The following is a 23,546-nucleotide window of genomic DNA, read 5'->3' on the forward strand; positions in this document are numbered from 1 at the left end:
TCATAACAAATAACTCACATAGGTTCAAAGTGAAGGGATGGAAAAAAATCTTCCAAGCAAAAGGAAAGGAAAAGTAACGTGCTGTGGCAATACTCATATCTGATAAAGTAGATTTCAAAATAAAGGCCATTACTAGAGACAAAGAAGTCCACGACATAATATTGAAAGAATCTATCCAACAGGAAGATATAACCTTGATAAACATATATGCACCTAATATAGAAACACCAAAATATATTAAAAATCTTCTGGAGGACTTCAAAGGAGAAATCGACAGCAATACAATCATAGCAGGGGACTTCAACACCCCGCTCACATCACTGGATAGATCCTCTAGACAAAAAATTAGCAAGGAAACAAAGACACTAAATAAAGCACTAGACCAAATGGATTTAATAGATATCTACAGAGAATTACACCCCAAAACTACAGAATTCATATTCTTCTCAAGTGCACATGGGACATCAAAGAAAGACCACATGATAGGACACAACCTAAGTCTCTACAAGTTCAAAAAGACTGAAATCATATCAAGCATCTTCTCAGATCACAATGGCATGAAACTAGAAATCAAGTGCAACAAGAACATGCAAAGACATTTTAACACATGGAGGCTAAATAGCATGTTATTAAACAATGAATGGGTTACTGAGGAAATCAAGGAAGAAATTAAAAACTTCCAGAAAACCAATGAAAATGAACACACAACAACACAAAATCTAAGAGATGCAGCGAAAGCAGTTCTGAGAGGAAAGTTCATAGCACTACAGGCCTACCTGAAGAAGCAAGAAATATTTCAAATAGGCTATCTAAACTCTTTCTTAAAAAACTATAAAGCAAACAAAAAGAAAACTCCAGAGCAAGTAGAAGGAAGGAAATAGTAAAGATCAGAGCAGAAATAAATAACATGGAGACCAAAAAACAATTCAAAGAATCAATGAAACAAAGAGCTAGTTCTTTGAAAGGATAAACAAGATTGATGGGCCCTTACCTAGACTCACCAAGAAACAAAGAGAGAGAACCCGATTACACAAAATCAGAAATGAAAGAAGAGAAATAATAACTGACACCACAGAAATACAAAGGATCGTGAACAAATATCATGAACAATTATACAGCAACAAATTTGACAATCTAAGCAAAATAGACAAATTCCTAGAAACACATAGTCTCCCAAAACTGAACTGGGAAGAGATAGAAAACTTGAACAATAACAAAAAAAGAAATTGAAGATGTAATCAAGACTCTCCCAACAAACAAAAGCCCCGGTCCAGAAGGCTTCCCAGGGGGATTTTACTGAACATTCAAAGAAGAACTAATACCCATTCTCCTCAAACTACTTCAAAAAATTCAAGAAGAAGAAAGACTCCCAAACTCGTCTTATGAGGCCAGCATAATTCTAATTCCAAAACCAGAAAAAGACACTACAGAGAAAGAAAAGTACAGGCCAATATCCCTGATGTACATAGATGCCAAAATCCTGAACAAATTACTAGCAAATCAAATCCAGCAATAAATCAAAAAAATTATTCACCATGACCAACTGAGATTCATCCCAGGGATGCAAGCCTGGTACAATTTTCACAAATCAATAAATGTGATACACCACATAAATAAAATGAAGAGTAAAAACCACATGATAATATCAATAGATGCTGAAAAAAAATTTGACAAAATCCAGCATCCATTTCTGATAAAAACGCTCAGCAATGTCGGAATAGAGGGATCATATCTCGACATAATAAAGGCCATATATGAAAGACCTACAGCCAACATCATACTCAATGGGCAAAAACTAAAAGCATTTCCCTTAAGAACAGGACAAAACAGGGATGCCCATTTTCGCCACTCTTATTTAATATAGTACTAGAAGTCTTAGCCACAGCAATCAGACAGGAAGAAAAAATAAAAGGCATCCAAATTGGAAAGGAGGAAGTGAAACTGTCATTATTTGCAGATGACATGATACTGTACACAGAAAAATCCTAAAAACTCCATAAAAAATTTACTGAATTTAATAAATGAATTTGGCAAAGTAGTAGAATACAAAATTAAAGTCAAGAAATCAATGGCATTCTTATACACCAATGTTGAAGTCACAGAAAGAGAAACTGATAAAACAATCTTATTTACCATCGCGGCAAAAAATTAAGATACCTAGGAATAAACTTAACCAAAGAAATAAAGGACCTATTTTCAGAAAACTACAGGACACTGAAAAAATAAATAGAGGAAGATATTAAAAAGTGGAAGCATATACCTTATTCATGGATCAGAAGAATTAACATCATTAAAATGTCCATATTACCCAAAGCAATCTATACATTCAATGAAATCCCCATCAATATACCAACAACGTATTTCACAGAACTAGAACAAATACTTCAAAAGTTCATATGGAACCAAAAAAGACCCTGAAAAGCCACAGCAATCTTGAAAAGGAACAATAAAGTAGATGGGATCACAATACCAGATATCAAATTATACTACAAAGCTACTGTAAGCAAAATAGCCTGGCTGGCACAAGAACAGGCATATAGACCAGTGAAACAGAACAGAGAACCCAGAAATAGACCCAAGACATTATGCTCAATTAATATTTGACAAAGGGGGCAAGAGCATACAATGGAGTAAAGACAACCTCTTTAACAAATGGTGTTGGGAAAATTATACAGCTACATGCAAAAAAAATAAAACTAGACCATCAACTTACACCATACACAAAAATGATGAATTAAAGACTTAAATGTGACCCGTGAATCTATAAAAATCCTGGAAGAAAATATAGGCAACAAAATTTCAGACATCATACGCAGCAGAATTTTCACTGATACATCACCTAAGGCAACAGAAACAAAGGAAAAAATGAACACATGGGACTACATCAAACTAAAGAACTCCTGCACAGCAAAAGAAACAACCATCAAAATGGAAAGGCAACCCACTGTATGGGAGAGCATCATTGCAAATAATACATCAGATAAGGGATTAATTTCCAAAATATATAGAGTACTCATACAACTCAACAAAAGGAAGACAAAGAACCCAATTAAAAAATGGGCAGAGGAGCTGAATAGATACCTCTCCAAACAGGACATGCAAATGTCCAAGGGACATATGAAGAAATGCTCAACATCACTAATCATCAGAGAGATGCAAATTAAAACAGCAATGAGGTATCACCTCACACCTGTCAGAATGGCCACCATCAACAAATCATCAAACAACAAGTGCTGAAGAGGGTGTGGAGAAAAGGGGACGCTAGTACACTGCTGGTGGGAATGCAGACTGGTGCAGCCACTATGGAAAACAATATGGTGTTACCTCAAAAAATTAAAAATTGAACTTCCATTTGACCCAGTGATCCCACTTCTAGGAATATACCCTAAGAAGCCTGAAACACCAATCAGAAAGAATATATGTACCCCCATGTTCATAGCAGCACTATTTACAATAGCTAAGATCTGGAAACAGCCCAAGTGTCCATCAGTAGACGAATGGATAAAAAAAGCTGTGGTACATATTGGTACACAATTGAGTACTATGCAGCTGTAAGAAAGAAAGATCTCTTATCCTTTGAGACAATATAGAGGGACCTGGAGAGTATTATCCTTAGCGAAACAATCCAAGCAGAAAAAGACAAATACCACATGATCTCACTTATTTGTGGAATATAATGAACATAACAGTCTGAGGATAGGGTAGACTCAGAGACGTGAAAGTAGGGTACAGACTGACAACACTCAGAGGAGGGAGTGGTGAGGGGAGGGAAGAGATAAACCACAGAACTTATATGCATGCAAGCATAACCAATGGACACAGACAACAAAGCCAGGGATGGGGTGGGGGGATTGAAGAGGAGGTTGTCAAAGGGGGAAAAAAGGAGAAACATCTGTAACAAAATTAAAATTAAAAATAAATAAATATAATAAATGAAAATAATAAAATAACCTTAAATGTAAACAGCTTAAATGCTCCAATCCAGACATGGGGTAGCTGACTGTATGAGAAAACATGACCCATATATATGCTGTCTACAAGAGACCCACCTCACAACAAAAGACTCACACAGGATGAAAGTGAAGGGATGAAAAAAGATTTTCCAGGCAAATGGAAAAAAGCTGGTGTAGCAATATTCATATCTGATAATATAGACTTCAAAACAAAGGCCATAATAAGAGACAAAGGAGGTCACTACTTAATATTAAAATTATCAAGCCAGACTTCCGGTCAAGATGGCAGCGTAGGGAAACGCAGTATTGCGTTCTCCCACAACCACATCCAAGTTACAACAAAACTACAGAACAATCATCATCCAAAACCGCCTGAAATCAAGCTGAATGGAAGTTGTACAACTACGGAATTAAAAAAAAAAAAAAAAAAAAAAGCAGCTACATCCAGACCGGTAGGAGGGACGGCAGCGCGAGGGGTGGTGGCGGCGGCGCGGCGGCGAGACGGGCTGGTCCCACACCCACGTGTGGCGGATAAAAATCAGGAGGCTCCCGGCTGGGAAGGTCCTTCCTGAGGACTGAGGGGTCCCCGTCCCACACCAGGTGCCCCGTTCAGGGTTCCAGTGCCAGGAAGAGAAGTCCCCATAACTTCTGGCTGGAAAAACCAGCGGGAACTGAGGCTCAGGGAAGCTGACCTGGCTGGAGCCCCAGGCAGCTCCCTAAAGGGCCCGCGCACGGACTTATCGGACTCTCTCCCTCTAAGCTCGGAGGGGAGGCAGCTCGAGGGGCACCAGAGACATACAGGGAAGAACTGAGCTGTTTGGCACTGGAACGAGGGCTGGAGAGGGGGCTTCCTCGGGGACAAACGTGCTGTAAGAGGCCTTTGTTCCTTTGGTGAGCCCTTCCCTGGGGCGGCAGACAGTCGCCATATCTGGAACTCCAGTGACCTGGCTCACACTGGTAGCCCCGCCCTGCTGACTCCCTGAGGCCCCGCCCCACCCAACTTTCAGGCCCACCCAAGCTGTTGCCACTTGCTTAACCATAGGATTGGCCGGTCTTGAATCCTGCTTCAGGTTTTTTCTAAATTCTTTCAAACAAGCAGCATCGGGTCTCAGCGAGCCCCATACCTCTCCTTAAGTAATACACTAAAATAAACACAGGGAGGCAGCCAAAATGAGGATACAAAGAAACAGGTCCCAAATGAAAGAACAGAACAAAACCCCAAGAAAAGAACTAAGCGAAATGGAGATAAGCAACCTAACAGATGCTGAGTTCAAAATACTGCTTATAAGGATGCTCAATGAACTTGGTGAGAACCTCAGTGAACTTAGTGAAGGCCTCAAGAGCATAAAAAAGGAGCAGTCAGAAATGATCGCTGCACAGTTAGAAACGAAGGAGGCTTTAACTGAAATAAAGAATAATTTACATAGCTTCAATAATAGAGTACGTAAATCCAAGGAGCAAACCATCGATTTGGAATATAAGGAAGCAAAAAACGCCCAATCAGAACAGCAAAAAGAAAAAAGAATCCAAAAAAATGAGGGTAGTGTAAGGAGCCTCTGGGACAACTTCAAGCGTGCCAACATTCGCATCTTGGGGGTGCCGGAAGGAGAAGAGAGAGAACAAGAAATCGAAAACCTGTTTGAAACAATAATGGCAGAAAACTTTCCTAACTTGGTGAAGGAAACAGACATACAAGTCCAAGAAGCACAGAGCTTCCCAAACAAGATGAACCCCAAGAGGCCCACACCAAGACACATCATCATCAAAATGCAAAAGGTTCAAGACAAAGAGAGAATCTTAAAAGCAGCAAGAGAAAGGCAGATAGTTACCTACAAGGGAGTTCCCATTAGGCTGTCAGCTGATTTCTCAAAAGAAACTTTGCAGGCTAGAAGGGAGTGGCAAGAAATATTCAGAGTGATGAAAACCAAGAACCTACAACCAAAATTACTCTATCCTGCAAAGCTGTCATTTAGAATCGATGGCCATATAAAAACTTTCCCAGACAAGAAAAAGTTAAAGGAGTTCATCACTACCAAACCGTTATTATATGAAATGATGAAGGGTCTTTTTAAAGAAAAAGATAAAATGTATGAACAAACAAAATGGCAATGAATACATATCTATCAACAATGGAATCTACAAACAAAATGAACAGGAAGAACAGGAACATTCTCATAGATACAGAGAACATTTTGTTGGTTGCCAGTTGGGAAGGGGGGTGGGGGAATGGGTGAAAAAGGTGAAGGGATTAAGAAGCACAAATTCATTGCTAGACTGACAAACCTCAAAGGGAAAGGAGTTGGGGGGGGGGAGAAATAAACCAAAGAACTTATATACATAACCAATGGACACGGACAATAGTTTGGGAAAAGGTGGGAGGGGGGCGGGAGGGGGGAGGAGGAGGTCAATGGGGGAAAAATGTGGAACATCTATAATGCATTTTACATCCAACAATAAAGATGTGGAAAATAAACTAAAATAAAATAAAATGATCAAGCCAACAAGAGGATATAACCCTGGTAAAAATATATGTACCAAATACAGAAGCACCAAAACATATCAAAAAACTTCTGGAGGACTTCAAAGGAGAGGTTAGCAGCAATGCAATCATAGTGGGTGACTTTTTTTTTTTTAACTCATCTATATTGTTGAATGCATTACAGATGTCCCTCTTTTATTTCCCATTGACCCCTTCCTTCCCAGTCCTGCCCCCCTACTGTCTTCCCCACACTATTCTCCATGTCCATTGGTTATGCACACATGAGTAGAAGTTCTTTGGGTCATCTTATTCTGCCCTCCCTCCGCCCTCTCCTCTGAGGGTCATCAGTCTAACAACCAATTTGTACTTCTTAATTCCTTCCTCTTTTTTACCCATCTCCCAGCCCCCACCCATCTGGCAAGCAACAAAAAGTTCTCTGTATCTATGAGTCTGTTTCTGTTCTGATTGCTCATTTTGTTTGTAGATTTAATTGTGGATAGATATATATTAATTCATTTTATAGTGCACATTTTTGTTCTTCTTTTTCAAGAAGACCCTTCAGCATTTTATATACTGGTTTGGTGGTGATGAACTCTTTCAGCTTTTTTTCATCTGGATGTGTCCATTGATTCTAAATGATAGTTTTGCAAGATAGAGTAATCTTGGTTGTAGGTCATTGTTTTTCATCACTTTGAATGTCTCTTGCCACTCCTTTCTCGCCTGCAAAGTTTCTTTTGAGAAATCAGCTGACAGTCTTATGGAAGCTCCTTTGTAGGTAACAAACTGCTTTTCTCTTGCTGCTTTTAAGATTCTTTGTATTTAACTTTTGGCATAATAGGTGACTTTAACAACCCACTGACATCACTGGAAAGATGACCTAAACAAAAAGTTAACAAGCACACAGAGTCCTTAAATGATTAACTAGATCAGTTAGATTTAATTGATATTTACAGAAGATTTCACCCCAAAGCTGCAGAATATACATTTTCTCAAGTGTTCACAGGACATTCTCAAAGATAAACCACATGTTAGAACACAAAGTAAGTCTCTACAAATTCAAGAAGATTGAAATCATATCAAACATCTTTTCAGATTACAATGGTATAAAACTAGAAAGCAATTACAACAAAAACATGCAAAACATTCAAACACATGGAGGCTAAATAGCATGTTATTAAACAATGAATGTGTTATAAAGGAGATCAAAGAAGAAATTTTAAAATTCCTGGAAACCAATAAAAATAAAAATACAGCAACACAAAATCAATGGGAAGCAGTGAAAGCAGTCCCGAGAGAGAAGTTCATAGCACTACAGGACTACCTCAAGAAACAAGAAAACTTTCTAATTCAATTTCTAACCCTACAACTTAAAGAACTAGAAAGCAGCCCTGGTCGGTTTGGCTCAGCGGTTGGAGCGTCGGCCGCGGTATATAGAGACCCAGGTTCGGTTCCCGCTAAGGGCATGTACCTCGGTTGCAGTTTGGCCCCAGCCCTGGTTGGTCGTGTTGGTGGCAGGCACTCGATGTGTCCCTTTCACGTCGATGTTTCTCTCTCTTCCGATCTCTCCCTCCCACTCTGTCTGAACAAAAAATGGAAAAATGTCCTCAGGTGAGGATAAAAAAAAAGAACTAGAAAGCAAACAAAAAGAAAAACCCAGAGCAAGTAGAAAGAAAGAAATAGTAAAAATCACAGACATTCAAAAGATCGATGAAGCAAAGAACTGGTTCTTTGAAAAGATGAACAATATTGATGGATCCTTAGCCAGATTAACCAAGAAACAAAAAAAGAGGACACAAATAGATAAAATCAGAAATAAAGGTGGAGAAGTAACAACTGACACCACAGAAATACAAAGAATCATTAAAACATACTATGAACAATTATACACTAACAAATTGGACAACTAGGTGAAATGGACAAATTTCTAGAAACACACAGTCTCCCAAAACTGAACTGGGAAGAGATAGAAAACTTGAACAGACCAATAACAACAAAACAAATTGAAGATGTAATCAAGGCTTTCCCAGCAAACAAAAGCTCAGGCCCAGATGGCTTCACAGGGGAGTTTACCAAACATTCAAGAAGATCTAACACCCATTCTCCCAAAACTATTCCAAAATCCAAGTAGACGGAAAACTTTCAAATTCATTTTATAAGACCAACATATTTCTAATTCCAAAACCAGATGAAAACACTACAAAGAAAGAAAACTACAGGCCAATATCCCTGATGAACATAAATGCCAATTTTTTTTTAATTATTCTCACCTGAGGACATTTTTCCATTTTTTTGTTCAGACAGAGTGGGAGGGAGAAAGAGGAATAAAAAGAGAGAGAAACATTGACATGAAAAGGACACACCGAATGGCTGCCATCCACATGACCAACCAGGGCCAGGGACAAACTGCAACCAAGGTACGTGCCACTAACGGGAACTGAGCCTGGGTCTCTCTAGACTGCAGGCCGACGCTCTAACCACTGAACCAAGCCAGCCAGGGCGATGCCAAAATTCTTAACAAAATATTAGCAAATCAGATCTAGGAGTGCATCAAAAAAATTATTCATCATGACCAAGTGGGATTCATCCCAGAGATGCAAACCCATAAATGTGATACACCACATAAACAAAATGAAAGATAAAAAGGCATATGATCATGCCAATAGCTGCTGAAAAAGCATTCGACAAAATCCAGCACTCATTTCTGATAAAAATGCTCAGCAATGTGGAAATAGAGGGATCATATCACGACATAATAAAGGTTATATATGAAAAACCTACAGCCAATATCATACTCAATGGGCAAAAACGACAAGCATTTCCCATAAGAACAGGAGCAAGACACGGATGCCCACTCTCGCCACTCTTATTTAGCATAGTACTGGAAGACTTAGCCACAGCAATTAGATGTGAAGAAAACATAAACGGAATCCAAATTGGAAGGGAGGAAGTGAAAGTGTCATTATTTGCAGATGACATGATACTGTATACAGAAAATCCTTAAAACTCCATCAGAAATCTGCTAGTTTTAATAAATGAATTTGGTGCCCTGTCCGGTTTGGCTCAGCAGTTAGAGCATCGGCCCACAGACCACAGAGACCCTGGTTCGGTTCCCACTAAGGGCACGTACCTCAGTTGTGGTTTGTCCCTGGCCCCAGTTGGGGTTGTGTGGGTGGCAACTAGTTGATGTGTCTCTCTCACATTGATGTTTCTCTCTCTCTCTCTCTCTCTCTTCCTTCCTCTCTCCCTCCCACTCGAACTGAAGATAAATGCAAAAATGTTCTTGGGTGAGGATTAAAAAATTAAATAAAAATAAATAAATTTGGAAAAGTAGCAGTATACAAAATCAGAACCAAGAAATTGACAGCATTCTTATACACCAACAATGAGCTCATGGCAAGAGAAACTAAAACAGCAATCCCATTTACCACTGCGGGGAAAAAAAAATTAAGGTACCTAGGAAAAAACAACCAAAGAATTAAAGAACCTATTTGCAGAAAACTATAGGTCATTGGGAAAAAAAAAAAATAGAGGAAGATATAAAAAAGTGGAAGCATATACCTTGTTCATGGGTTGGAAGACTTAACATCATTAAAATGTCCATACTACCCAAAGCAATCTATAGATTCAATGCAATAACCATCAAAATACCAATGACATATTTCACAGAACTAGAACAAATACTCCAAAAGTTTATATGGCACCAAAAAAGACCCCAAATAGCCACAGATATCTTGAAAAAAAAAGAACACAGTAAGAGGGATCACATTACCAGATATCAGGTTATACTACAAAGCCATAGTAATCAAAACAACCTGATACTGGCACAAGAACAGGCATATAGATCAAGGAAAAAGGACAGAGAACCCAGAAATTGACCCAAGACATTATGTTCAATTAATATTTGATAAAGGTGGCAATAGATGAGTGGATAAAAAAGCTGTGGTACATGTACATAATGGAATACTACGCAGCTGTAAGAAAAAAGATCTCTTATCCTTTGGAACAACATGGAAGGTCCTGGAGAATATTATCCTAAGTGAAAAAAGCCAGTCAGAGAAAGACAAATATCACATGACCTCCACTTATTTGTGGAATATAATGAATAAAATAAGCTGATGAACAAATTAGACCTGGAGACATAGAAGTACAGTTAAGACTGACAAACATCAGAGGAGGGGTAGGGGTAGGGAAGAAATAAACCATAGAACTTACATGCATGTATGCATAATCATAGACATAGACAATACTGTGGGGGTGGGATCGGGAGGAGGGTGGCAATGGGGGGAAAACATCTATAATAAAAATTAATTAATAAAAATAAAGAAAATAACAGTATATAATTAATAAAATACAAGAAATAATCATGGCCCTGGCCGGTTTGGCTCAGCAGTTGGAGCGTGGGCCTGTGGACCAGAGAGTCCCAGGTTCGGTTCCCGCTAAGGGCATGTACAAAAATAAATAAATAAATAAAAATAAAGGCAGAGGAATTTAAAAAAAAGAAAAAGAAATAATCATGTTTCTCTTCAAGCCAATCCATCCAAAAGTATAGATAATAATCTTTTTTGTTAAGAGGCACTCTTTCTGACCTTGACCAGATTCCAAGATAACAGTCAAATAGTTGTGCAACAAATGGAACTGGTAAACATGGGTTTGCTCCACAGAAACGTTCTGGGAAGTGAGTTTGATGAAAAGACAATATATAGAAAGAGAAATGATTGATACCCAGAAAGAAGCAAGGAAATATGTGTGAAGGTGTAGAATGACCATTTAAGAAGTTTCCAAATGTAATACAATGTAATTCTTCCCTCATCAAGGTACAAATGTCTCCCACTTAACAAGCCACTTACTGGAATGTGTCCTGGGATGATGACTCACAGGAGTCTGCCTCTTTGTCCCCCTTTCCTGCCCATTCACAGGACAAGAAGGAAATAAGTACATTGAAGACCTGAGACTATGGTTAAAACAACTAAACCTGCAGTAAAGAGAGAGAGAAACTACAAGAATTGAGGCTGCATTTAAGGACTCCCCATTTGGTTGGGAAAATGCTTTAAAAATAATTCAGGATTGCACACAGGATTGCATCCAGTGTGCCTCACCAAATTAAACACACCAAAATATAAAGGACTACTAAACTGTGGAACTCACAGAAGAACCCAGGCCTGGCCACCTCACAGAGACGGCCATGTAGGATGAGGGACAATGCGGACCCTCCTCAGGAAGAGCCAAGATCCAGTGCAGTTCCGTACTCCTCCTCCCTCCTCTGCCAGCGACATGAGCAGGACTTGCTCTGAACCTTTTCCCAATTTTCAGATTGTAGTTTTGTTGTGGTTTTGCTCCTGTTTCCTATTGTAGTGAAGGGAGCTGAATTTATTAATTCATTTATTATTTCCCCCTAGTTGGCAGGGCCATGAAAGCCGCATCCACAACAGAAGGGGAAATTCATATCACTCGAGGTCCTGGACTGGGAGGGCAATGTGATTTCGTATTTTCTCCTTTTAGACTCTGACAAGTGAAGCTTTGCTTATACATAGACTACATAAATTTTACTTGGAGGGAACACCTTTTGAATTTTTTTTTTTTTTTAGGTAAAGATGATTTTTATTAGCTTTTTATTTCAAGTTATCTGTGTGTATTATATACAAACAACAGAAGTTAAAGAAAGAATAACACTCATATTAGGCATATCAGTCACTATGCTATCATTAAAACCAATATATATCACAAACAAGCATAGGTCTCCAACAGTTTCAGTCATTGCTTTCTCTGGGCAAGTTTCTTGTGCTGTAAACCACAAAGAGGAAATTAAAAGAAAAATAGATATTATAGACAGTGTATATATGGGTTATGTTTTCTTCTTCATTCAGTTACCCTATGTCTTTTGATTGGAGCATTTAATCCATTTACATTTAAGGTTATTATTGTGCTTCTTTAATTTCATTTTTTTTCTTTATGTCTATGTTTCTTTCTCTACCTATTTCTCCTCCTCCTCCTCCTCCTCTTTCTCCTTCTCCTCCTCTTCCTCCTCCTCCTCCTTCTTCTTCTTTTTCTTAAAGCAGTAACCTCTAGCATCTCTCGCAGTGCTGATTTGGTGGTACTAAACTCCTTTATCCTTCTTTTGTCTGGGAAGCTCTTTATTTTACCTTCGATTTTAAATCATAGCCTTGCTGGTTAAAAGATAGATTCTTGCTTTTCATTACTTTGAATATTCCATGCCAATCACATCTGGCTTGAAGTGTTTCTGATGAGTAATCTACTGACAGTCTTATGAATGCTTTCTTGTAGGTCACTGTCTCTCTCTCTCACTGCCTTTAATATTCTCTTTGTCTTTAGCCTTGGCCACTTTAATCATGATGTGTCTTGGTGTGAGTCTCTTTGGGTTCATCTTGATTGGGACTCTTTGTGCTTCCTGAACTTGTGTAATTTTTTCTTTCACCAGGTATGGGAAGTTTTCTGTGATTACTTCTTTAAACAGATTCTCTATCCCTTGCTTGCTTTCTTCCCCTTCCGGTACCATTATGATGCAGACATTGTTACATTTCATATTGTCCCACAGTTCCCTTAAACTATTCTTGTTCTCTTTTATTCTTTTTTCTTTTTGTTGCTCTAATTGGGTGTTTTTTCCAACTTCATCTTCCAAATTGCTGATTCTATTCTCCACTTCATTCACCTACTTTTAATTCCTTTCAATATTTTCTTGATGTCAGATAAGCTATTCTTCATTTCTGACTGGCTCTTGTTCAGAGTTTCTTTCTTTTTCATGTTAATGCAGCTTTCATGTAGTTCCTAAGTTGTCTGAGCATCCTTACAACCATTATTTTGAACTCTGTGTCTGATAAGTTGCTTCTTTCCATTTCATTCAGTTCTTTTTCTGGAGATTTTCTTTTTTCATTTGGGTGTTGTTTCTTTGTCACCCCATTTTAGCTGTCTCTTTGTGTTTGTTCCCATGTGTTAGATAGAACTATTATGACTCTCTTATATAGTAAATGCCCTGTGAAACACAGTGGTGAATTCTCCTTGATATCCTGAGCTGAATGCCTTAGGAATATCTCTTGTGTGGGTTATGTGGATCCTCCTGTTATAATTGGGAGCTGATTGTTGTTGGTCCTTTCATGGGTGAGATTGACTTTCACCCCTTGGAAAAGAGTTTAGCAGGCTGGGGTCAGCAGGTTTTGGAAATGCAAATCCAACTGGCCCTTTGATTGGGCTGACATGGGCCATTGCCCCTCGAGAGGGGAGCTAGCTGCTTACCTTCTAGCTCAGCAGTGCCCTGCCAGAGACCCTGAGGGGAGGCTCCAAGAGGCTCACACCAGATACCCCAGTTTTGAGTTGTGTCTCCTTTCACCTGTGAGGCTGCACCAGCAGGATGTGTCAGCCAGGGCTTGGAGGAAGAAAACAATGCTTCCCCCTCCAGTTGGGGTAGCACTGGCCCTTGGGGGAGAGAGAGCTGTTCTCTTTCTATCTCTGCAGAGCACGGCCAGAGGCTCTGGTAGAGTGCTCCAAGGAGGTTGTGCCCAATGTCCAAGCTCTGATTTGCACCCCTTTCCCCCAGTGGATATGAGTTTGGCAGGGTGGGACCAGCAGGATCTGGGAATGCAAATCCAATCCACCTTTTGATTGGGGTGGCATAGATTGGATATGTGAGGGGAAGGTTGAGGAGGTAGCTGCTCTATTTCTAGCATCATACCAGAGCTCCTAAAGGGATGCCCCTTGGGGGTCACACCAGATTTCAAAGTTCTGAGTTGTGACCCTTTTCCCCTGTAAGGCTGCACCTGTAGGAAGGTACAGACGGGACTTGGAGAAATAGATCAATGCTGCCCCCTCTGCTTGAGGTGGCACCAGCTCTTGGGAAGGGAGAGAGCTTGTCACCTCCTTCTATCTCTGCAACTCACTGCCAGAGGCCCTGATGGAGGTCTCTGAGGGGTTGCTCCAAAGGTCTCTGTTCTAGTCTGCACTTTCTTCCCACTGTGGGACTGCGCTTTGAAGGTGATGCCCACAGATTTGGGGAATGCAAATCCAAGCAACCCTTTGTTGGGTGTGGCTTGGGTCCTCAGCTGGGTAGTTAGCCACTTGCTTTCTAGCTTGGTGGCATCCTGTCAGGGATCCTGAAGGGAGGCATGCCCCTAGCTCTGCAGCTGCCTGCTGCCTGAGGCTGTGACCAGAGTGCCTTCTATTGAGGATAGCACCTGCCTAGCCCATGGGAGGGGGGAAAATTGGCTTCTGTTCTCAAGCCACTCAGTTCAATATTTGTCTGAAACTGTTTATAATTTCTCCAGAAAACAGTGTACCTCAGGTCCCTTATAGGAACAGACAAAAGTCCTTTATTCCGGACTTTAGCTTGGCAGAGTGGAGTCACCAGTACTTGGAGGTCAGGGTTAGTGCACTTTCTCCAGCTGGTGCTGTAAGAATAGAAGTGCTGGACCCTGGATGACGGCAGCTGAGGGCGGTCTGGGATGTTGGCTCAGGACTGGGACCTCAGAAGCCTAACGTCCCAACTGATTTCCAGCATTGTGCCACCCAGAACTTCTCCTTATGGCTTCCGTGTACCCTGACTCTCCTTCCCTCTACCACAGCCCTGGGTGAGTGCCCAAAAGCAAGTTCCTGCGTGTTAGCCTCTAAGGAGATTGTCCAGGATTCAAGCAGACCCCCTCCTCTCCCGGTGGACAAAGTCCCCATTTACTTTTGCTGCCAAATATTTATGCTCTTCTTCCAGGCCTTGGTGCTCTGGGTTAGGTGTCCCGACATGGGATTGAGACCCCACTTTCTTCGGGGTGGGGGGCTTTTGCAGCTGCAATACTTCTCCACCTTCACAGCAGCTGCCCCTGGGTGCAGGGACCAGCTCTTTCCATGTCTCCGCCCTTCTTACCAGTCTCTGTGTAGCTTCTTTTTTTCAATCCTTGGATATAATACTCCAGTTCAGGTGACCTTCTATTGTTAATTCAGGTTAATTGCTCTAAATTTTATCTGTAACTCGGGTTCATTGCCGAGAGGAGGCGTGTGTTGCTTCCACCTATTCCACTACCATTTTCCAATATCCCTCATGTCCCATTCTCACATGGGCCCTGAGTGAGACCAAGTATGGAGACTAGACGATTTACTAGTCTCCTTGCCTGGTAGCAACTGAACTTGAGAATCTGATCTTAGTTTTGCTCAGTGTTCCCCCACCAACCGTCATCATACACAAGCAGAGTTGGAATACAAGTGATACAAAAATTTATTTAATTTTGGAAAAACTTTATTGAAAGATAAGAGCTTGACACTGCATTCATGGGCAGTCTTCTAAAAGAGAACAAGATCTGAAATTCCTTGAGAATACTTATTGTTCAAACAGACACAGAAAGCACAGCCTCTAGCACCAGGGTACCAATCAGAGCCACAGGCTGAGATGCAGCAAAGACAAGAACATAAGAGACATGGCAGCTGCTTCTCCATCCCTGTAGGAGCAGGATCTCAGGGGTGACAGCTGGCACAGGTGGCTTGCTCATAGGCCTGATGCAGGGGAGGCTGGGAACCACAGACAAGGGTAACAGCAAGACAAGACCAAGGAAAAGAGGTGTCAGATCCCAGGAAGAAGAATGGTTGGTCAGTGCACAAGTCCTGGAGGAGAGAGAAGAAAGAGTCATAAACCACACCTTCCCTGAGTAAACTCAGCCCCTGCCCTCCCTCAGGGTCTGTCTGCAACATCAGGACATGAAGGATGATCTTGTGTCAACACCTGCTCCTCATTCCCTCTCCTGGCAATGAGTAAACGCCATGCTCTGCTAACATGAGCACAGACTTCAGCTTGAAGGGGCATAGAGAAATGCTTTGGTGAGGCCCAGCCCGGGACTAATGGACCGGGTACAGACTGTAATGTCCTGTCGTCCCACCTACTAGCAAGTTCAGCAGCATTTCCTGTCATTTGGATCCTGAGGTTCTGTCCTCCAAACCTCACTGAATGGAGGGTCTTAGTCTGGGAAATGACTATGCAGAATGTTCCAGAATTTTCTCCAGCCCCAACTCACATGAGAATGAATGTGGCATGAAGCCAGGACAACATAGCAGAAGCATGTCAGAGTGTCCAGACAAACCCACTCAATTCCTTTTTCTATTTCATGTGAGTCACGTTTCTGCACAAGAGGGATGAGAACATTACCTCTGGGCAGAGCCTGGGGCTGTTCTATCGTCAGGAAGAATGAAAAGAGAAAGGGAAAGAACTATTAACCTGGGCAGCAGGAAAATGGTACCTGTCCCTCCTTATCTCACCTCCACAAGGAGCTCTAACTCCAGAGCTCCACATGTTTCGTCCTGCACCCCCACCCAGGTACAATAGGCTTCAACTGCCATAATGTGAGCTCCCCCCGAAGTCACTGAGCCGGTCACTGAAGGAAGGAAGGTGAACAGAGACTATGCCTGTTCTAAGGAAGGGAGCTCAGAGCAGGAAGTCGTGTATTACTAACTGCCTGGCAGAGGTGAGGACAGCTGGAGAGGGGCTCTTCTCTACCTGAGAGCCTTCACCACTCACCTCTGTGATGAAGCAGACATGACCCAGAGTGAGGAGATCTAGTCTCTCAGGTTCTGCAACCTCCTACCATCCCCATCTCAGCTCCCCTTCATTTTGGGGTCAGAGTTACAACAGAATGCCTCTGTCCCAGCACCAGTCTTCCCCATTTTCTCCCAAGGTGCCTTACCTTTCTTCTTCCAGAGGTGGATGATAAGGCCCGAACCAAGAAAGGCCAGCCCCAGCACAAACCCCCCGTTCCACTCAGCATCTTGCTCTGGGCAGATTCAGACTGTGCCCTGGGAAGTAAAAGTCTGTAGGTCAGTGTGTGTTTCCACACTCCACAGTGTCCTCGTCTGGAAGCCTAGAGTCTAGTCCAGGACACAAGACACAGAGGCGCTCTGGAAGCAAACAGAGGAGGGGGGAGGGCACGCAGACCCCAGGGAGGCAGCGTAGATGGATGAGGGGGAGGGGATGGCAGCTCCTCAGGAAGTACATCCATCTATAACCCCACAGACCTTCTCCTAGGCACCAGCCTTACTGTCAGAGCCCAGAACTCCAACCCTTGGGAAGACACTGCTGAGCCTGAATTACAGCCTGGGGGTCGGGTTATGCAAAAGGATCACATCAGGTCTTGGGAGAAGATGAGATCTGCACTCAACACATGCCTTTGGGCTTGAGATAATGGGATCTCAGTCTTCCATAGTCCCACCCCAGAAATTAGATTGGAGAGTGAGCGAAAGAGAAGGCATGAGATATGCCGACACAGCAGGGATAAGGAGGGGCCCCACCCCGCCAGACCCAAGGTCCTCCCTGCCCTGTGTTTTCTGAGTCCATGGTGTCCGAAGTGCCCCTTACGCCACTCCATTGTGATGGGGTTGCGGAGGCTGAGGTGCTCCACTTGGCAGATGTAGGCAGCTCCACCTGTGGGACTATTTCTAGCATCACAAGAACCTGGTAGGTCCAGTCCCTGTTCTGAATAATAGGTGTGGACACAGCTCCAGCTCTCTCCTCCTGGTTATTCCAGAACCACCTGACTTTAACTTGACGAGGATGGAAATTTGTCACTGAGCAGACCAGCGTGCTGTGGTGGTTTAGCACCTCCGTCCTGACTGGGGAGATGGTCACTGCAGGCTCCACTAAGAGGCATAACAGAAAGTCAGAGGGTCAGGCAGCAAAGAAATTCTCACCTTGGGCTCGAGTCCTCTCGCGGGAAAGCAGTTGGCTAACAGGTTTTAAATAGTCGTGTGCTAGAATCCCAGCTCTGGACATTAGTCAGCTCACTTGTTAGCCTGCTTTTTCGGAAAATCATACCCTATTCTGTGATTACTTATTTATTAATCAAGATAATTAGTGTAAAAACTCTTTGCAACATGGGCTGATAATTTTTAAAATATGCATATAGACATACACACGCATATACACTTATGTGCAGTGTTGGGAGACCAGCTCTACTCCACCGGGCAGCTGACAGTTAGATGTTGCAGGCGCTGTAGTAGTCCATCAACCTGAGGGACTCGGAGCCGCCACTTAGGGCTGGACCTTGGGACCTTGGAAGGACTGGGGTTCAGAGCAGTGAGGTGCCACCTGCGGCCCAAATGCGGAGTTCCTCCTGCCCAGATGGCAGTGCCCCTCCCCAGCGGGCCCAACACTCTCCCCTGGAAGGTGAAACCCGCCTCGCAATGACCGAGATCTTAGGCATCCACAGAAGGTCCCTTGCCCAGGGCCTGCCCTCTAGGTGCTGGGCGGAGCTTGGGCCACCCGGGGCCCCTCTCCGCTGAGCGGTGAAGTGAGCGGTCTCCTTGCAGTTGTGTCTGCACAGCACGTCCACCTGGGCCCGAAACTGCTCCAGGAGGCCCTTCTGGCTGTTCCAACTCTCAGCGATGGCCCGCCCCAGCTCTGTGACAGCCCCGAACACCCCCAGGTCGCTGTCGAAGCGCACGATCTCCTCCGGGTTGTAGATGTGTCTGGCCCCGAGCCGCCGGCTGCGTCCGTGGCCGAAGCAGCACTGGCCCTCGAACTGGGCATGAAGTCCTCTGCGGGATTGAGTCCGCTTGCGGCGCAGCCAGCCACTTAGTGTGGGGTCGTCGGGAAGGGAAGGGAGAGACCAGTACAGCCAGGTGACCACACAAAACTTGTCAACCCTCAGAATTATACCCAGGAAGAATTAGATGACTTCCCTGCCTCAAACCCTGAACTGAACATTTATTAGAGAAAACCGAACGTAAAGCGTGAAAAATAATGGAACAATGAATGGTTGGTAGCGAAGAGATAAAACTGTCAGTTTTGCCCAGCCGGTCAGTGGGTGAGCGTGGACCCCTGCACCAGGAGGTCGCTGGTTCGATTCCGGTCAGGGCACATGCCCAGGTTGTGGGTGGATCCCAGTGGGGGACACGCAGGAGGCAGCTGATGGATGTTCTCTCTCACGATGTTTCTGTCTCTCTCTCTCCCTCGCCCTTCCTCTCTCTCTAGAACCAATAAAGAAAAAAACATTTTTAAACTGTCAGTGTTTACATATGAGAAATCTGTGAATAAAGAAATCCGTCCACTGCTGAGCAAACTTAAAGCAATGGCTTATCAGGCAGCTGGATACCAGATCTATTTCAAATACGTAGCCCAAGAACGGATTTTCGGTTATTTTGTGAGATATATTAAAAGATTCCTAAATTAATAAAAAGATACATTTTGTGCAAAGATTGAAAGACTCAGTATTATAAAGGTGACAATTATCCCAAGTGAATTTATGGATTTTATGCATATCAATTAAAATTTCTAGTTTGTTTATCATTTAAAACTTCACAAGCTAATCCTAAAATTTAATAGGAGCAAAAATTAGCCAAACTACTCTTGAAGAAGTAAATACCATGAAAATTTTTTCTCTACTAAATATCAAATACAACTGTGGTAATTACGCACTGTGTTTTTGACACAGACATAGGAAAACGGACGGCAGACTATATCCCAGAATGAGTTCCATGCATATATAGACACTAAATCTTCAACCAAGGTGACATTGTGGCTCAGTGGGGAAACAAGGCTTTTGTTCGTAAAGGGTGTGCTTGATGGAGAAGAGAGGAAGAGGTCAGCCGCCTCGCGCGTGCAGACTGCTCCCAGGTGAGTACTACATCGTCACCTTCGTGACTGCAGTCATAAAGGACTTGCTAAACAATCATTAAAAGCACTAACTATAAAGAGATAAGGATAAATTCAACTTCATTAAAATTAACTTCTGCCCATCAAAAAGATATTATTCAGAGAGTTAAAAAGATCAGCCCAAAGTACAAACAAGTATCTACAAAGCAAGTATTGACATGGACTTGATTCACATTACATTTTTTATTATTACTATTTTTTCTATCTTCACCCAAGGATATGTTTTTGTTGATTTTTAGAAAGAACGAAACATTGAGGTGAGAGAGAAACATCAATCGGTTGCCTCCTGTACGCGCCCCAATCAAGGATCGAACCCATAACCTTTGGGTGCACAGGACGATGCTCCAACCAGCCAGGGCCACAGTACATTTTTATATCTTCTAAAAAAAAATAATAATAACAAAAGACAAATAATATAATAGAACAAAAAGAAAAAATATGTAAATAGATACTTCAACAAATAATAAATCCCGATGGATGATAAACGAGCAGCATGGCTCATCCTCATTAGTGAAAATACGGTGAAGCATCACTGCGTACCCACAAGCAGGGAAACACGGGAAAGCCTGAAACACCAAGGGCTGCCAAGAAGGGGCCTGCCCTGCACTGCGTGAGTGGTGGAGACAAACAACGTGCAGAACCGCCGGCCGTCCTGCTGTGGAGCCCAAGACGACCACAGCGTCTGGACCCACCGATTGCAATCTGAGTATATACTCTAGTCTATTTTTTATTTTATTTTTTTTTATCCTCACCCAAGGACACCTCTCCATTTTTTGTTCAGGTAGAATGGGAGGGAGAGAGAGGAACAGAGAGAGAGAGAAACATCGATGTGAAAGGAACACACCGAGTGGCCGCCACCCGCACGACCAACCAGGGCCGGGGACAAACTGCAACCGAGGTACGTGCCCTTAGTGGGAACCGAACCCGGGTCTCTCTGGACCGCAGGCCGACGCTCTAACCGCTGAGCCAAACTGGCCAGGGCTATATACTCTAGTCTAAAACAGTTCATGCTCGCCCTGGCCGGTTTGGCTCAGCGGTTAGAGCGCCGACCTGCGGTACAGAGAAACCCGGGTTTGGTTCCTGCTAAGGGCACGTACCTGTTGCAGCTTGTCCCCAGCCCTGGTTGGGTGCCACTCGATGTGTCCCTTTTACGTCAATGTCCTCGACAAAACATGGAAAAATGTCCTCGGGTGAGGCTAAATAAATAAATAAATAAATAAAACAGTTCAGGCTCATATGCCCCAGGATACATGAAAAACCAGAATCAACCCAAAAGTGCATCCACGTGAGAATCAGTCAGCAGCACTGCACCCTGGTAAACTGGAATCTAGTCCAGACAGGGAGCACTGTTACAGACAGGGTGGACGCTGTAACACGAGAGGTCTGCGACCCAGCTGCTCAAACACAGAGTTAGACAGAAGAAGCAAGACAAATACCACATTTATGGGACATTTAAAGGGTAAATACTAATCTATATTGTGTAAGGATACATTCATATATGTTAAACTCATTAACAGAAAGCAATAAAATTAAGATTACAAGGGATATAGTGTGTATATATATATATACATATATATGTTTTTTTTGGTACATACCCCTAGTGGGAACCGAACCCGGGACTCTCTGGTCCGCAGGCCAACGCTCCAACCGCTGAGCCAAACCAGCCAGTGCTCAAGGGTCATATTAATGCTGGCTTCCAGCAAGTAGAAGTGGGTGTTATTGGGAAGAGGCATGAGGGATTGTTTTGGAATGCTGGTAATATTCAGTCATTTATGACCTGGTCATTAATTATTTGGATATTTCTTTATAACTTTTGTTAAATTTTATATTTGTGCTTTACATAATGCCTGTATTGTGTTATATTTCAAAATAGCTAATTTTAAAAAGTGGGATAATGCCCTAGAGCCGTGTGTGTGTGTGTGTGTGTGTGTGTAGAAGGATTACTGACATGGTTTGTATAATTGATATCACCACAGGATTTAGTGGGTGCAAAATAATTATTCATTTCCTTGTTTTTTCATAATTCTCATTTAGCATCAATACTGACTCAAGTTTGTACATAAAGTCAAAATTAGTGAGTCACCACCGGTCCTCAGCCCATAAGGGTCCGCATCTCAGACACCAGACGTTGTCTCCGCGAACCCGCATCTGGCACCGAGAGGGGTTTGCCCTCCTCAGACAGGAAGTGCAGAGACTGGCTGTCGGGAGCCCCCGCAGCCCTGGGGCCACCTGAACACCACTTGGCCCTGGAAGTCCCTCAGCAGGAGACTCCTTTAAACTAACCCTCTAGGTTTCTTAATGCTTCTCAAGTGGTCTCAGAAACCTTTTCCTTTTCCTTCTTTATTTACTGAGGTGTAGTAGCTTACAGCATTGCCTTAGTCTCAGGTGTGCCGCACAGTGACGTGACACTCGCACCTCACGACGTGCTCACCACATGCAGTCTGGTAACCACCTGTCACCAGGCTAAGTCATTGCCATTTGCGGTAACATGCTAAGTCAGACAGAGAAAGACAGGTACCGCACGATTTCACTTACATGAAGAATATTTTTTAAAAATCAAAACAAACAAGCAAACAGAACAGACTCTAGAAACAAAGAACGAACTTGCCCGAGGGAGAGGGAGGGGTGGATGAACAAGGTGAGGAGGAATGTGGTGAGCCCTAGAGCGGCGGCCTGGCGGGTGCTCAGTGGGTTGGGGTGCAGTACTGAGAAGGTTCTGCCTAGGTTTCGGGTCCCGCCCCGGTCAGGTGCATACAGGAGGCAACCAATCGGTGTTTTTCTCTCTCTCTCTCCCTTCCTCTCTCTAAAATCAATGGGCATATCCTTGGGTGAGGATTAAAGGGCAAAAAAATAATAATAATAATAGTGGTATAGTTTAGTCTTGCATGGCATAAAAATGCACTTTCTCTTTTTCTTCCAACTCTGAGATCCCAAAGTTTTTTCCTGAGAGAAACTATTCTCCCTTCAACTGCAAAGGTTGAACAAAATAATCTAGCAACATTTTTTTTTCCTAGGGAGGAGAGATCTGGACCGTCACAGCAGCCCTTCCCAATGCTACCTGGGACTTGATCAGAGTGCAGCATACCCAGCCCCGAGCCGCAGAGCCCCAGGAAACCCCAGATCTGGGCTCTCGGGGGAGTGGCCGCCCAGCACTTACCTGGAGCTCTGTGGGGTGAGCGTGGGCGACCTGGCACTGTGAGAACAGCCAGCACCACTCCAGCTGCCGCAGGGGTTCCTGGGGATGGCTGCGGCCATCTGTCCACACTGGAAACAGAAACAATGTCACAGAGTGACGGCGGTCGCGACAGCTGCCACCAGCTCACCAGTGACTCACTTTGCAGGGAATGAGAGTGAGGAAACCTATGAATCTTAGGATTGGACCGTTCTTAGGGGAAAAGCCAGTCAACCCAATAACTTAAGTTCTCATTTGTCTCTGGGCAAACACTTTTAATGAAAGCTCTCAAGGCAAAAAATTACCCACGGA

The 23,546-nt window shown here is 42.9% G+C and overlaps 1 pseudogene; it reads right to left on the reverse strand.

The window, feature by feature from the left end:
- LOC118616802 overlaps nt 1–23,317 on the reverse strand; it is a 42,730-nt pseudogene extending 19,413 nt beyond the window's left edge.
- Nucleotides 23,318–23,546: the final 229 nt, after the last annotated feature.

This window comes from Molossus molossus, unplaced genomic scaffold (genome assembly GCF_014108415.1).
Source record: "Molossus molossus isolate mMolMol1 unplaced genomic scaffold, mMolMol1.p scaffold_m16_p_46, whole genome shotgun sequence".
In the NCBI taxonomy this organism is placed as follows: Eukaryota; Metazoa; Chordata; class Mammalia; order Chiroptera; family Molossidae; genus Molossus; species Molossus molossus.